Source organism: Saimiri boliviensis, chromosome 2 (assembly GCF_048565385.1).
Source record: "Saimiri boliviensis isolate mSaiBol1 chromosome 2, mSaiBol1.pri, whole genome shotgun sequence".
NCBI classification, from domain to species: domain Eukaryota; kingdom Metazoa; phylum Chordata; class Mammalia; order Primates; family Cebidae; genus Saimiri; species Saimiri boliviensis.
Window position 1 is genome coordinate 79,121,452 of NC_133450.1, and position 15,890 is coordinate 79,137,341.

Sequence of the window (15,890 nt, forward strand, 5' to 3'; positions counted from 1 at the left end):
ATTTCAAAAGGATACAAATTAAATTGAAATTCAGTTAAACGATAGGAATAAATGTGCTTTCTTTATTCATCCATTTAAATAATATGATCTAACATTAGGCTTCACGACTAACACAGTTTCAAAATAGTGATCATGATTAAACAGTATTTCAAGATGTTTACAAACCTGTAATGTGACATGAAAATATCTGCCATACCCATTGACAAAACAGAGATACTGCCAGTGTCTTTTGTTCATGTCATAACTAAAGAAAATGCTAAATTTCTTTTAGAATTTACTAAAAATAAAAGAGTAACTTTTTTTACTACGAAAGTTCACAATTTATTTTTTTTCTTATCCAAGTTCACTAGCCCTCTGATTTCTATTTATAGATGTCATTAGGGTCCTTGGACCCCAGGATAAAACTCCTAGGAACAGACTTTGATGAAGAAACTGCTTAAAGAAGTGCCAGGAGGATTAATGAAGTAATCAAGGAATGGAGAAGCACCCAGGGAGTTGCAATAACAGGGAAGCCTTTAACATCCCTGGGGCTGAAGTGGGTGAAGGAGAAATATTGTTTCTTATAGCCCAGGGGGAGCTGGAGCCATGGGGAGGGCCTGCCTTGCAAGAGCTATGTTCATAGAGGAGCCCAGCTACTGTTGGAGAATTGCCATCAAAGCAGTAAATTGCTGGGAAGAAAACTCCATTTTCCTCCTGTCCTTTTTATCTTCTACAGGTTATCTTCTATTGGTCAAAGCCAATAAAAAGTCAGTGGGCACAGAGTGTGGGTGTCTTCCACAGGGGTTAAATTCCAGGAGACCTACAGCAGTGCATAGAGGGTGGAAAGCAGATCTCAGGATTAATGGGGGAAGGAACATCAGAAAAAGTAGCCTATAAAGTAGCTATGGCTTTTTAGGGCAGACTTTTGCAGACATTTTAATATATTAACATTGTGGTTATTGAATACAAGTATTAATTATTAATTTAATAAGGAGGGCTTATCAAATCTATCTTATCGCAGAATCAAATTTTCAAGGAACAACAAAGAGGATTAATCTTCTGTAAAACAAAAGTTTGCAATGCTTCTTGAGAATTTCCTAGAGATGTGTATTTTACCTGCATCAAGTGATTTAGCTGTCTAGCCAGGATAGCACATTAGTTAGCAAATACCTGTGAGAGACCAGAAAGACCTAATTTCTGGAGCAGCTATAATTATTAGGCAGCAGTGAGAGTTGAGAATAAACACATTGAAGGAAAATATCTATACGGCCATAATTTGCTGTTTTTTAATAAGATAATTTGAGAAAGAGTCCATTTCATTATAGCAGTGTGGTGAGCCCATTCCCTCATGCTTAGCTCAGGAACTCCAAACTTCTCAGACCAGCAGTTCACAAACTCCAAATGATCAGCTGGGGTCCTGTACAGATAAGTATGTTCTACAGGCTTTCCATTGAAGAAAGGCTGTGGTGGTCACTCTAATCACAAATTCTTTCAAAATATATCTTTTAAACATTATAAATAAACCATTGTATATCTGTCAGAACAATCACCTAGCTCACCAAAACAGCACCTTGGCACAGATTAATGAAGAACTAAAAGTCACTTTGGCAACAGATAGAGAACAGCAATAAAGAAGGAAGTTTTGGTTTATCACTTGCAGAAAGGGCTCCAATTCTCCACTTCTTCCTGTATCCATATCATTTGCAACGTGGCTTTGCAGCTCCTCTCTGTAAGGTGCAGAGCATATTTCTCCACCTTCTCTAGCTAGAATGGCCTTATGACTTGCTTTGGCCAATAGAATATAATGGAGATGACAGTGTGCTCGTCCTGAGCCTAGGTATCAAGAGACCTTGCCTGCATCTGTTTCAGTCTCTTGGAACACTGCCTAGCTGCCATGAACAAGCCTGTGTGAGCTTGCTGGAGGATGAGACACTATGTGGATTAGAGCCAAGCCAGATCATTTATCCCAGACAGGGTCTTAGACATGTGAGCTCAACCAAGATCACTAAAGCTGATCTACAACTGACCTATTGCTGACCACAAATTCATAAAGTCTAGCCAAGACCAGAAAAAGTAGTCAGCTGACCTGAGCTTATATTGCTGATTCACATCATTATGAGCTAAATAAATGGATATTTTCAGACACAGCTTTTCAGGGTGGTTTGTTACGCAGCAATAGCTAATTGATAAAGTACAGAATATAATTTCATCTAGCCCCAGTTTAGCAAATAATACAGAAAGGAAGGTGGGCAGCGTAAAAAACACCTTGTTTCTTATGTTTGAAAAATGATGGGATTTTGACAGGAAGTAGAGAATGAACATGGCATAAAAAAATCAACTCTGAAAACCTCACGTTTGTGTTGGGGACTGCTAATGAAGTAAACAGAGACCCAAGCACAACACACCAGGAGGATGGTAATCATCGTCTTTAAAGAGAAAAAGGCAGTAAGAAACCCATTCTTAAGGATCCTGTACTTCCTAAAATCTCGTATTCAGCCATGTTAGAGAAACAGTACTTAAAACCTGGCAGCACTAACCTCCTAAAAGAGCTTTATTGAATGTGCTTCTGTGAATGGAGTCTCAGGATTCATGGCCCATCTCTCGCAGTTATGGAGAATAATGGTGAGCATGCGGAGACAGTGAAAGTCCACTCCCCACTCCATCTAGCTTCTTTAACAAGTGCACGACAGCCATCCAAACAATAACAGATCTTGACAACCAAAAAGGTATTCTTCTATAAGGTAATCTTTGAAAAATTACTCTACCATGGTCAAATGATTTACTTCTTTTTTTTTTTTTTTTTTTTTTCCCTGAGACAGAGTTTTGCTCTTGTTACCCAGGCTGGAGTGCAATGACGCGATCTCGGCTCACCGCAACCTCCGCCTCCTGGGTTCAAGCAATTCTCCTGCCTCAGCCTCCTGAGTAGCTGGGATTACAGGCACACACCACCATGCCCAGCTAATTTTTTGTATTTTTAGTAGAGATGGGGTTTCACCGTGTTGACCAGGATGGTCTCGATCTCTCGACCTCGTGATCCACCCGCCTCGGCCTCCCAAAGTGCTGGGATTACAGGCTTGTGTCACCGCGCCTGGCCGATTTACTTCTTTAAGTAGCAAGTTTAAAGCTATATAGGAAGACCATAAATGGATTAAATGTTGCAATGCCAATGCCAACAGCCAGAAAATTATAAAGAACACCTTCGGAAATAAGATATAGAAATCATTGGAGTAGAAAACCTCTGCTCTTCAGCAATTGACAGGAGAAGCATGGGTTTGGCATCACATGGATGACTTGGATTTAAACTTTGATTGTGCCACTTAACAAGCTACATGACCTTGCCTACATTACTTAACCTCCTCGAGCCCATTTCCTGTTTTACATGATAGGGAGCGGAATATTTGCCTCCTAGAGTCACTGTGAAGATTTGATGAGATAACATGAATCAGACAATTGACACAGTGTCTGGCACAGAGCAAGGATCAATAAATTTACATTTCCAGTTCCCTATGTTGAAGGGGAAGCATAATCTCCATGAATACTTTGCTTTGGTTATCAGAGCATTTGAATTCAAAGGGTTTTATCAAGTGCTCAATCACAATCTTTGAAGGCAGTGAAAAGCATGACTGAGTCGTAGATAATAAGCAAAATGGAGAAAGAATGCATCTTTGTTTGATGCTGTTAGTCACAGTCCAGGCACCTTCCAATTTTCAACAGATTGTATTGCAAAACTTAATCTGTGAGTCGCTTTCTGGAAACAATTTTATAGATGGTGGTTAGATTCTCAAGCCACCTCAGAAAAGTATATTTGACCCATAATATGGTTAACTGAAGTATTTTAACTCTAGGTTCGAGATGCAGAGCCTCATGTGGTAGAAGAGATGGGCAAATGAAGACCAGGAGAAGAGGTGTTGTGGAATAAAAAACAAAAACAGAACTGGATGAGTGTAACAATCCTGTAGTTACGGTGCATTCTTTAAGGTTCAGGCATTGAACTTCATGCATAATTATTTTATTAGATAATTTTTTTTATTATGTAATTCTTACAGCATCTCTGAAACAGGCATTTCCCTAATTTTCCCAATAAAAACAAACAATAACAATAACAACCTAGAAGCTCTAAAAGATTAATTAATTGCTCCAAAGTCACATAATAGCAAATACCAAAAGGAGAAGAGGATTTTCAATTAACTAAAGTCAGTGACCCAACCAATACGTGATCAGAAAACAAAATTTCAGCTAATAGACTTCAAAATGATACAATCCTTTTAGTGGAGAAGAGCCCTTCAGGTTATTTAGCTAAGGAATACTTTATAAAATTGTGTGTGGGTTGTGAGTGTGTGTGTATAAGCAGGAAGCAGATCTATGTGTATATGCATTTATTTGTGTGTGTTATGTATATACAGACATATACATATATACACATACACATATAGCTATTTAAATATATTTAATTTTAATTAAGTAAAATCCAAACAAATTGCATAACATTTTTCAAATAGTTTAGGACAGTGTGAAATGAAAGTTAAACGTCTCATACTACCTAAATTTTGTCTGTATTTTGTAATAAAATACATTATGACTGTTACATATTCTCCCAGGGGATTACACACACACACACACACACACACACACACACACACACACACGCACTTTGTATTTCACTTAACACATCTTAGAACTCTTTCTACATCAGCACCAACAGCTAACCTATTCTTTTCAAAGATGCAGAGAATTTTGTCCAATACACTAAAACTTCATTTCCCTACATTTTCCTGTTGATACGAATTGTTTTGTTTTCCACTTGTTTGCTATTACAAAGCACACCTGTTCAAATATCTTAGCAAACTTTTGCAAGTGTGTTACTAGAGTAAATACTGAGCTGTGAGGTTGCTGGGTCAATGGTACCATGAATTTAAAATATTGATTAATAATGCCAATTTCCTTCAGAAACACTGTACCAATTTACAGCTCCACTCATAATGTCTGACATGGCTTCTGTCTTGGTCCATTTGGGCTGCTATAACAAAATGCCATACACTGGGTGGCTTATAAACAACAGAAATGATTTCTCATATCTGTGGAGGCTGAGAAGTCCAAATCAAGGTCCAGGCAGATTCAGGTCTGGTGAGGGCCTGTTGCCTCTTAGTCTATAGAGGGTGTCTTCTTGTTGTGTTTTTATATGAAAGAGGTATCTTTTGAGTTTTTTAAATAAGGGCACTAATCTCATTCATGAGGGCTCCATACCCGTGACTTAATCACTTCCAACAGCTCTCGTTTTTTAATACTACTATCTGGGGGTTAGGATTTCAAGAAATAAATTTAGAGAGACACAAATATTCAAGCCATAGCAGCTTTTTTCTTCACATCCTCACCAATGAGAAATATTAGCAAATTTCTAAATTTTTGCCAAACTCATAGATTAAAAATTGCATCTGATTTTGATTTTTATCTCTTTAATTATGTTTGAGGTTTATTATTTTTTATATATCTACTGGTCATTTGAACTTATGTGAATTGTTTTTGTCAGGTATTTATCTTTTTTGTCCACTTTCCATTGATACATTAGGTTTTTTCTTATTGATTTGTAAAAACTCTTTGAAAATTAAGGAACTGACTCTTTGTTGTTCATGTGTATTGCATATTATTTTCTTAAGAAACATTTTTCAGGAAGCAGCCATTTCTTTGACTTTAACTTCACCCTTTAAAGCAAATTTCTGATTACGATTTGTCTTCCTCTTAAATTGGCTTGCAAAAGAATATGCTCTGGTTATGCTATTAGGCATATTCTGGTATGTGTAATATGTATAACATTATATTTTCTTTTGTGAAGTAACACATTGGCAAACTGGCTTTAAATATACTACCCAGTATTATCTATGCTTGTGTATATGTTTGTTTTTGAATCTTTGAGTTAACACAGATTATGCATTTTGCTGCTTCAAAACCACAGTCTGTCAAACAAATAATAATTAAATACTTTAATAATGTGAAGAACTTGAAGTGTTACTCAAAGCTACATGCTCATGAAAAATCTATTGTACGTTTTTATAATTTTATGCAGATTTAACATTAAAATCTTTTCAAATAACAAGGTATATCATCCTAGTAGTATTTTTTAAGAGAAAAAAAGAACCATTCAATACTATCAGTTGCTTCTTCAAAGTCATAAATTATGTATCAGGACTAATTTATATGGAGTATCATCCCATAAGAACTGCCTGTTGTTTTAGAAATTTAGCCCAAATATTTGTGAGGGAAATGCCAGTTGTATGATTCTACAATTTTAAAAAATAACACTTATGAAATATTATGTGTCTTTGACCACAGCTTTGTAATGACCCTTCGGCACTGATCCTGGCCTCTCTGTCACTGTACTTCATATGCTTCTCAGGTGAAAATCAGGAACATTCTTCAAGCATTTGGCAGCATGCGAGTACTCAGTCCCCATGCAATCTATAATATTATCAAGCGTTCTATAGGTGAGTGAGATTTGTTCAGAATAAAGAATAACATCCAAAAGCAGAAGCTGTAGCTAATGATTTCCCATCGGTTTTGAAATTTTGTGAAACTGATTTATTATATACATATATATGTATCTGTCTATCCATTAATATTACCATGTATGAATATGTCTCTTATATATCAGGTGTAGCTATGAATGAATTCCTGTATCAACATAATTAATATATCTATGAATTTTAATGTTTTTATGAATATATATGAGCTAAATTTATAGATATCTGAGCAAAAATATATGAATAGCATAGATGTGTTAGTCATTTAAAAACACATATATTATTTGAAAAATGCCCAACATTTTTAACAGCTCCCTGTGTAGCAAAATGTGTTTGTACTAACTGTCCCCCTTTAATACATCTGTGGACAAAGAAAAGCATCTTTGATATTGAAGGGCAACAATAACCTGGTTCCAATAATGAGAGTTTAGAGGATGCTCTTTTTTTCCATGAAAATCTTCAGAGAACAAAGATTCTCTAGCCACAGATCTTTAATAGCTTCTGTTTAGATTCAGGTAGATTGCACAATATAAAGTATAAACAACAGATGTTAATTTGAATTTAAATGCAATTGAATCGTCCATCAAAAAGACTACCATTCCAATTTATAATTAGCCTCAAAATAAGTGAAAATCTATTTTTGTCTAGAATGAATCTTAGGTCTGTTTATAGAATAGTTGTCAGATCATGTGCTTCCACTACTTACAGACAGATCGTGTCCATTCTTAATAGACTTTTAAATCCATGTAATTGTCATCAAAGAAAGAACAAACTAAATGTGCAGATGATACTATATTAGCCAAACCTTACTCTTCTCCAACAGTTAGAAGTTCTGATGTGGTCTTTGTGCTCATCTGCCATTTTCTAGAATAAACTTAGATTCTATCCTAAGAAAACTGGTGAGTACAGGTATACATCTTCTGATTTATACCTTAACAACAGTTTTTAAGGTTACGTAATAACAAGATGAATTAGAAGTGATCACAATTTCCCTCAGGATAAAATATTTCTTATAGTCATTTATTTGTATCAGGGCAGAAAGATTAGAGAATCCAAAGAGAATTTCTAACGTGGCATAACAATTTTCTTCTGCCCATAAGTAAAGTAAAGGAACCAGGCAAGAACAGATGCCAAATTCCCTCATTATGTGTATTCTAAACACAAGTGTCTTCAGAATCTACAAACAAAAACCTGAACATATTCGGGGAACTCAGTTAAATAATCATTCTGCATGCTGTTAGCATTATTATATTACTTCCTGACCTTCAGCCATGTATTTGTGTGACCTTTTCCTCCTTTTCCATTAAATGTTTAAATCTCTTTGCTTGTAAAGCCTTCCAGACTGTGCTTTTCCACTTTGTCCTAATCCCCCTAATACCTCTTCCACTGCATCACCTTTCCCTTCTCTCTGTCAACAAGACGAATCCTTGACCCTGTATCACCTTGAAAACATGTTTATTTAAGTCATATTTTTTACACTTAAACAGTCTAATTACTAAATCACTGCCATCTAATTTTTTTAAACAAGATTCAGGCAGTGAGAGAGACAGATATGGTTAGTCTCCATGCCCAGGCATCAGTATAACGTATTGTTTGACATCTTATTGCTCATGGTGCTTTTAACAGTTTTCTCCATGCTGACACACATGGATGACATTTGATCAATGACCCTGTCTCATAAATGAGCCCAGGTCTGCGAGCCACCACCAGCACACCAGACGCAACTCCACATCACCTTTCGCATTCAAGTGAGCATACCAAAATGTAAATGAATGATGGAACATTATTATGTCAATGGTCAAGACTTTCAATTTATTAAAATAAAAAGAGGGAATAATTTGCAAATGTTGACACTTTATCAATAGCAACAAATTCCTCACCACACACCTCAGAAATAATCACAGCACCTCAGTGTGTGGAGTCTCTGTGGTTAAGACCTTCTGCTACAGGCTGTCATTTTCCTATATACTTCCTCCAAACCTTGTCATTTACCAAACAATATCAGGCATACCACAAAAAGTCTTCTATTGATTTTGCAGTAAAATAAAATAAGTGAGGCTAGTAAAATCCAATCGGATATATAAGAGTTTTCAAATTAAAAAACTGGTGACAGCTAAGCATGTAAGACCATCAGATTTGGGTTGATTCAGCCTAGCCATAGTGGAGGAGAGGGAACCAAAATGCAGTACAAATACTCAGACTTGCAGAATCATCTACCCTACACCTCAGAATCACTGGCTTCAGATAAAACTGTAAAATGCCAATTAAAACCTGCAAGGCATACTCAAGGACCCTGCTGTCCAATGTGGTAGCACTGGCCATCTGTGGTTATTTCAAGTTATGATTAATCAAAATGAACTAAAATGTAAAATTCACCTCTGTAGCCACACTAAGTCCCATTTGTAGTCTATCATTTAAGAGCAATGTTGTCCAACAGAACTTTATGCAGTGATGGAAGTATCCTGCATTTGTGCGGTCCAAAATACACAGCCACTAGCCACATGGCTACTGAGGACTTGACATGTAACTGAGTGTAACTGAGGAGCTGAAATTTCAATGTAATGTAATTTTGATTAAGTTGAAATTAAATTTAAGTAGCCATATATGGCTAGTGGCTATATAGGTATGGACACTGCCAACACTTCAGAAAGTTTTCTTGGATAGTGCTTCTCTAGAACTAAGGGACCCCTTATGCTGGGATCCCAAAGGAGGGAGGAGAAGAACACCTGAGACAGGAATAATGCTAGAGTGGAAAATGCGATTTTCTGACTACATGTTATCTGCCAGGTACTCAGTTACATGCTTTACATGTGAAACGTCACTTAACCTCACAAGCTCAGGAGTTGCTATTCATCTAACAGCAGAGGCAGGACAAGATTTGAATCCACATCCTCCTGACGCTTCGTGCCACACTCCTCCCACTTCTCCATACGGCGATATTCATACAGTCACCTTACTCCCATCAGAAAAGAGATTACAAGGAGGTGTCATGCCATTAAAGGCATCCAAAAAGAAAGGAAGTGCTACTTTATAAATTGGACAGGAAACAGAAAATGTGTTGCGTTGAGAAACAGTATAGACTTAAAAGGAAATAGAATTACAGAAAGTGGGTGACTGATAGTTTTATTATTAAGGGAAGCTATAAATGCTTGAATTGCCATAACTAAAATTGTAGTAATAGTGATCATCCTAACAATAGCAATCATTTATTGAATTCTTCCTGTGCTCAATACATCATGCTCATGATCACCCACTCACCAAATTTCAGGTAAGAACCTCACCGTCAGAGATAAAATAGCAGTTGGGAAAAGCAGAAAGGTCTGGACTGCTCAACCTCTTTCTTATCTTCTAAAGTGACATTTCTCAAAGGTTACTCACAGGTACACACAACAAAGTGATGAGAGAATAGATATCACCCAGTATCAGTCAGTGAAGAGATGCATTGTGGTAAGTCGTTTCAATTTTAATTTGCCTATTTCTTAATTATCCTTGCATATGTCCTAAAATTTTCCTAAGCTTTGTAGCTGGTGACCACAATTATTCTCAAGGCTATCATTAAAATTTGCCAGGGATTGGATGAATAGCTTAATTTTATTGTACCATTTACATTTTTGTGAGTGACCTGTCAGTTTATTGTTAATATTAGAAAAAAAAAAATCTCAGTTCATCTTGGCCTTCTCAATATTATCTCCTTCTTAGCAGTTTTCATTATCATTCATAAGGGCAGAATTGTTACAATGGGAGGACATTTAAGGGAGTAATAAAGACTTGACTGTCTGCAGTATTTATCTCATGGTGTCTGGAAATAACTTCAGGGAAGCTAATCATTAAATAATCAATAATGATAATCCTTTAATTAAAGATAATGTATGTTACCATCTAACCCAATTCTTGGCACCTAAAACCCACTCAATAATTATCCATTTCCTTTATTTCTTTTCCTAGTCTAACCTTAAGAGTAAAATCACAATATTAAGTTGTGATTATAAGTAAATTTGGCTGAATGTTTTCCTCTTTGATAAAAGGTCATGATAGAATTTTAAAATTTTGATTCCAAGTCTTATATAAATATGCCCTTAGGAGAATAAATGACACTTCTGACTTTCACATAGTGTCTAATTATTATTTATGCCAAAGGATGCTTAGGCTGCATACATTTCAAAGAACTGTCAGTTTAGGATCATGCATCTAAAGGATATATTTGTACTTTAATAAGAAGAAATATATTCTTGGAAATATACTTCTTCATCTCAGCAATTGACTAAAACAGGATCAGGAAAATATATTCTTATTTTGCATATAAAGTAGTTTTATAAACTGTCCCCATTGATTTATTTATGATAGATCTTATAGCAGAACATTATGTAGCCATTAAAGAGAATTAAATAAATCTATAATTATTAGCACAGAAAGAGATGCAAGCTATAGAGGTATGTGAAAATGGACAGGTATACAAGTTTATGCATGCAATGTAATTTTTTTCAGAAAACTGTAAACACGAATGACTTTCAAACTGAAAGAAAAAATATAGAAAAAGTATAGATAGATGATGGCAATCATTATTATATTATTATTGATATCATTAAGCATCACACACACAAAACTGTTAACAATTACCTCTACAGAGGGTATAGTAGCAAGATATTTATAATTTATTTTGTACTTATGTACAACTTAAAATTTCTAATTATATACATGTGTTAAAGAAAATTATCAGGCAGCCGGGCGAGGTGGCTCACACCTGTAATCCCAGCACTTTGGGAGGCCAAGACAGGTGGATCACGAAGTGAGGAGGAGTTCAAGACCAGCCTGACCAAAAAGGTGAAACCCGGTCTCTACTAAAAATACAAAAATCAGCTGGGCACAGTGGCAGTCACCTATAATTATAGCTACTTGGGAGGCTGAAGCAGGAGAATCACTTGAACCCGGGGTCGGGGAGGGGCACGGGTAGAGGTTTCAGTGAGCCGAGATCGTGCCACTGCACTCCAGCCTGAATGACAGAGTGAGACTCTGTCTCAAAAAAATAAATAATAAATTTATTTTTAATTTATTATAATTAAATTAAATATATGGGCATTGACATTATAATCCAGTACTGTTTTCCTGCATCTCTGGAAACGAACAAACAAAAAAAACCATCGTATTAAAAGCAAAAAACATAGTATGTGTTATGTTTAAATGACTTTTAGTATTACCAATGAAAGGTTTAACTAGACCATTATTTTCTCAAATTCACATTGCCAATGGCTGATTTTTTTTTTTTTAAATTTTTTGGAGACGGAGTCTCACACTGTTGACCATGCTGGAGTGCAAAGGTGCTATCTCAGCTCACTGCAATCTCCTGCCCCCAGGTTCAATCAATGTTCCTGCCTCAGCTTCCAGAATAGCTGGGATTACAGGTTCCCACCACCACGCCCAGCTAATTTTTGTATTTTTAGTAGAGATTTGGTTTCACTATGTTGGCCAGGCTGGTCTCGAACTCCTGACCTCAAGTGATGCACCCATCTTGGCCTCCTAGAGTGCTGGGATTACAAGTGTGAGCCACAATGCCCAGATGGCATTTTTTTTTTCTTTTTTTGACAGGGTCTTACTCTGTCACCAGGCTAGAGTGCAATGATATGACCTCGGCTCACTGCAACCTCAGCCTCCAGAGTTCAAGCAATTCTCCTGCCTCAGCCTCCCAAGTAGCTGGGACTACAAGTGCAAGTCACCACGCCTAGCTAATTTTTGTATTCTCAGTAGAGATGGGCTTTCACCATGTTAGCCAGGATGGTCTCGATCTCCTGACCTCGTGAACCGCCTGCCTCAGCCTCCCAAAGAGTTGGGGTTACAGGCGTGAGCCACTTTGCCCGGCTTGGATTTTTAAATTGACGTATTTAAAAAAATAAATAAAGCAATTCTGGTTTGGGCACATAACAACTTGGTCAAAGAAATATCAAGTGGCCAAGTATACCTATCCTAAAAAAAAAATCACAGCTTGTGTCCTCAAAGAAAGGTAGGTCATATAACAACTTCCATTTATTTATGATGAGTTTCAGAAACCCCACCTTCTTTTGTGTGTTCCCCTGGCCTCAAAATAGAAATAGAAATGTGCAGAAAAAGAAATCTTGGCTTGGATGAATCATTATTTGAACCCATTCAGGGTTCCACTGAAGTCTACATACAGTAAAAGCTAGTGAAAACTCCCTTCATTTTAAGAAAATGGTTTGGGATTTAATCAGTTAAACATATTTTTAAAAATCAAAGTTTGAAACTTAAAGGGTAAGTCATAGAGTAAAGGCCTATTATCTTTCCAGAAATAGGATATCTATCAGAAGTAAAGAATTCTTATATTATTTTCTTTATCCCATTCACTTTTTAAAGAAAAGAACTTAAGTTTCTTTTTTTATATTATTTAGGACAAACCCCTAACATTCACACTGGTACAAGAACTGCTGGTCATTCCACTTTAAGGGCCTAATAGGCCCTTAGCAATTGTTCCTTTGGCCCAATGAATCAGAAGTATTCATAAGAATTTCAATCTTTTCCTTTTTATACATAAAGACTAAGTTAGGATCAGCAACATTTGAGAAACTTCCTTAGAAACAAGGAAGTTAAGCCTTGTTTGGCACATGAGCATTGCTGAAGATCAACACAGCAGACCTGGACAGGCCACAGAGACCAGGGATGGATTTCAGCTCATGATTTCTTCCCGACATCTGACATTTGTATACATTCTTAAATGAAATATTCAGAAAATTTACATTACTCTTGAGATCTCTGAACTGAAATAGTAGAGTATGTTATAGTGTAGCAGTGAATAAATTAATATAACGTTTTTCAATCTGCCATTTTCAATGAATGCTTCTTTGGGCAAGTTACGTTTCATTGAACTTCAGGTAGAAAACTGGATTACTGGATGGTTGATACTTGTTTAGAAAGTCAAAAGGGTCAAAATTCCTCTAGTATTTGCAAAACTGTACTCTTTGGAATGTTGATCCCATGGAATATTTCTTGAAAGTTAAGTTTCCATGATCAAAATATTTTGGAAGCATTTTATACTATATTCTTCTATTGATAATTCAGTGTATATTCACATGTTGCAGATTCTGAGTAGACAAAAAACGAACCAGTTTAAATTCAACATAGCATGTCTTAATCTTTTTTATCATAGAAATGTTTTCCTCTTGTGCTCATTAATATTTTATTGAACTATACTCCATATAGATGATACTTTTAAAACATGAGATTATCCTATTAGAAATAATGGAATGGCCTTGGGTCTAGCTATTGTAGAAGACAAGGAATAACTCGAAGAGTAAAAAAAAAGAGATCTACAAGCAATGTATGTGGTCCAATCAGCATCCTGAAATTTGGCCAACTGAACTCCTTATTAGTGAAGAATCTTCCTTTATTGTTATTCAAATTTGGACAAACAGCAGAGTAAAAGAAATCGCAGGCAGTATGAGGAACTCTTATCCCAAGAGGTCAACTCGATCTTACTTATCAGTGAAAATACTAAGCCAAAAGATGTTCCAGAACTTGCCCAAGACCAATCTGGTGGTCAGAAACAGTCCTGGAATGAGAATACCAACTTCTTCCTAGTGATAACTGGAAATATTAGCAATTTTCGATTGACTCAAATATAACTGAACATTATTATTTTGGGGCTCATTTAAGACCATAATGGGAAATAGACAATTAATGGGATTTAAAAACTGTTTAATGTTCTTCTGTGTTTTACAATTTTCACTGTTCTTGAGATTTTTATATTCAAGAAATGGATAGCAATAGAATGTATAGCAGTATAATGTTATGATGAGTGTGGTGGCTAGTTATCACCATCTGCTGAACACAGAAAACACAAAACAGCCTATAAGCCTCTTTGGAACCACGATTCAAAAATCACTTAGTATTTAGAAAGTCTCTTGTATCAGCAGGTTTTTATGCTTTATTTAATATGGAGGACTAAATAGAGAAGATATCCCTCATCTAGGCATAAACTTCCTTATAATAAGACTCTAAGCATAAACTTCCTCATTATAATAAGGCTTTAAGCACAAACTTCCTTATTATCATGATAATAAAGACAGGTAATACTTATTTTGGTGTTTTCTATATCTCTAGCGCTATTCTAAATGTTTTTAATATGTTAACTAATTTAATCAGTGTAACAATCCCATAAGGTAGGTCATATTATTTTTCTCATTTAAAAAAATGTAGAAACTAAAGGCCAGATGGTTTAAAAACATGTCCAGAATCTCACAGCTTTAAGGGGCAGAGACAGGATTTAAACCCAGGTAGTCTGAGTCCACAGCTGAAAGTCTTTAACTATTACAGTATAGTGAGTATGTGTGTGTCTCTGGTGGTTACTTACTATACCTGTTTCCACAGTTGCTCCCTCCTGTCCATTACTGGTACCTCTGATGTTGATTTCCCAACTTGCTAAAGTATCAAAATTCTCTAGAGGGCATGGGTAAAACAGACATCTTAGTCCCCTCCCCAGGATACTCAATTCAGTACTAGATTAAGTACTTTCAGAAAGCACAGTGGTTATTCTGGAGGTGCTGCTCCAAGGATCCATGTTTGGGAGCCAGTGATTTAGAGCCCCTCCCTCTTAGAGCACTGCCTTTTTCATAAAAAAATATGGCCTGGGTGCAAGGAGCCAGGACAGGAGGAGGACAAACAGGGTAGCCCGGCAGATTTGCGAAACTGGAACCTTACCAGCAAATCTTCACATCCCCTTCTCACATGACATTCTCGAGGACCAAGACAAAGCACAACTTCGAGTTGGACCTCCCATGATGGCTTGACTTCTGCCTGATTCATAAATAGGTGCTTACTTAACATTTACTGTCTAGGTTTCTAGGTCAACATTATTGGAAAAGGGTAATAAAATAATGGTTTTCCAAAGAGACTCAGAAGAGTTTTCTGACTCATAATTGCCTACTGCCCTCATGTGTTTTAAAAAAACCATAAATTCTCTCACCATATTGTAAATGGGAGATATAGTAGGAGGGCTTCTTTACCATACTGGTACAAAGGAGGGAATAAGAAGGTCAAGAACAAATCGAACAAAGGAGGAAGTCATGTAAAAGGGATGGAAAAACTGCAAGTCAATAGAGAGATTAAACATAATCAATGTTCATGGCATCATATTAATTAAATCAAGTGACTGTGTTCTTTTTAAAATTCTTTCAAGGCTGGCTCCCTAGGACCCTAAGTGAATCAAGCTGCTGCTTCTCTCTTCCACAGCTGCCTAATTGCCCACCACAGGCTAACGGGCAGACAGTCCTCAGCAACTATTTACCTTTTTGAAGTCTTCTCCTAGAGCTTCCTTCATGAGAGGTGGTAGTTTTTCCCCCGAAGTTATTTTCTCTCTCTCTTGTTTGTTTTTTAAGGCATTTTTGGAGAGGC

At 36.3% G+C, this 15,890-nt stretch overlaps 1 protein-coding gene across 8 annotated transcripts in view; it reads right to left on the bottom strand.

Moving 5' to 3' along the window:
• The window catches only part of SEMA6D (semaphorin 6D), a 589,870-nt gene that overhangs the window by 550,699 nt on the left and 23,281 nt on the right, over positions 1-15,890 (bottom strand). The window lies entirely within an intron of this gene.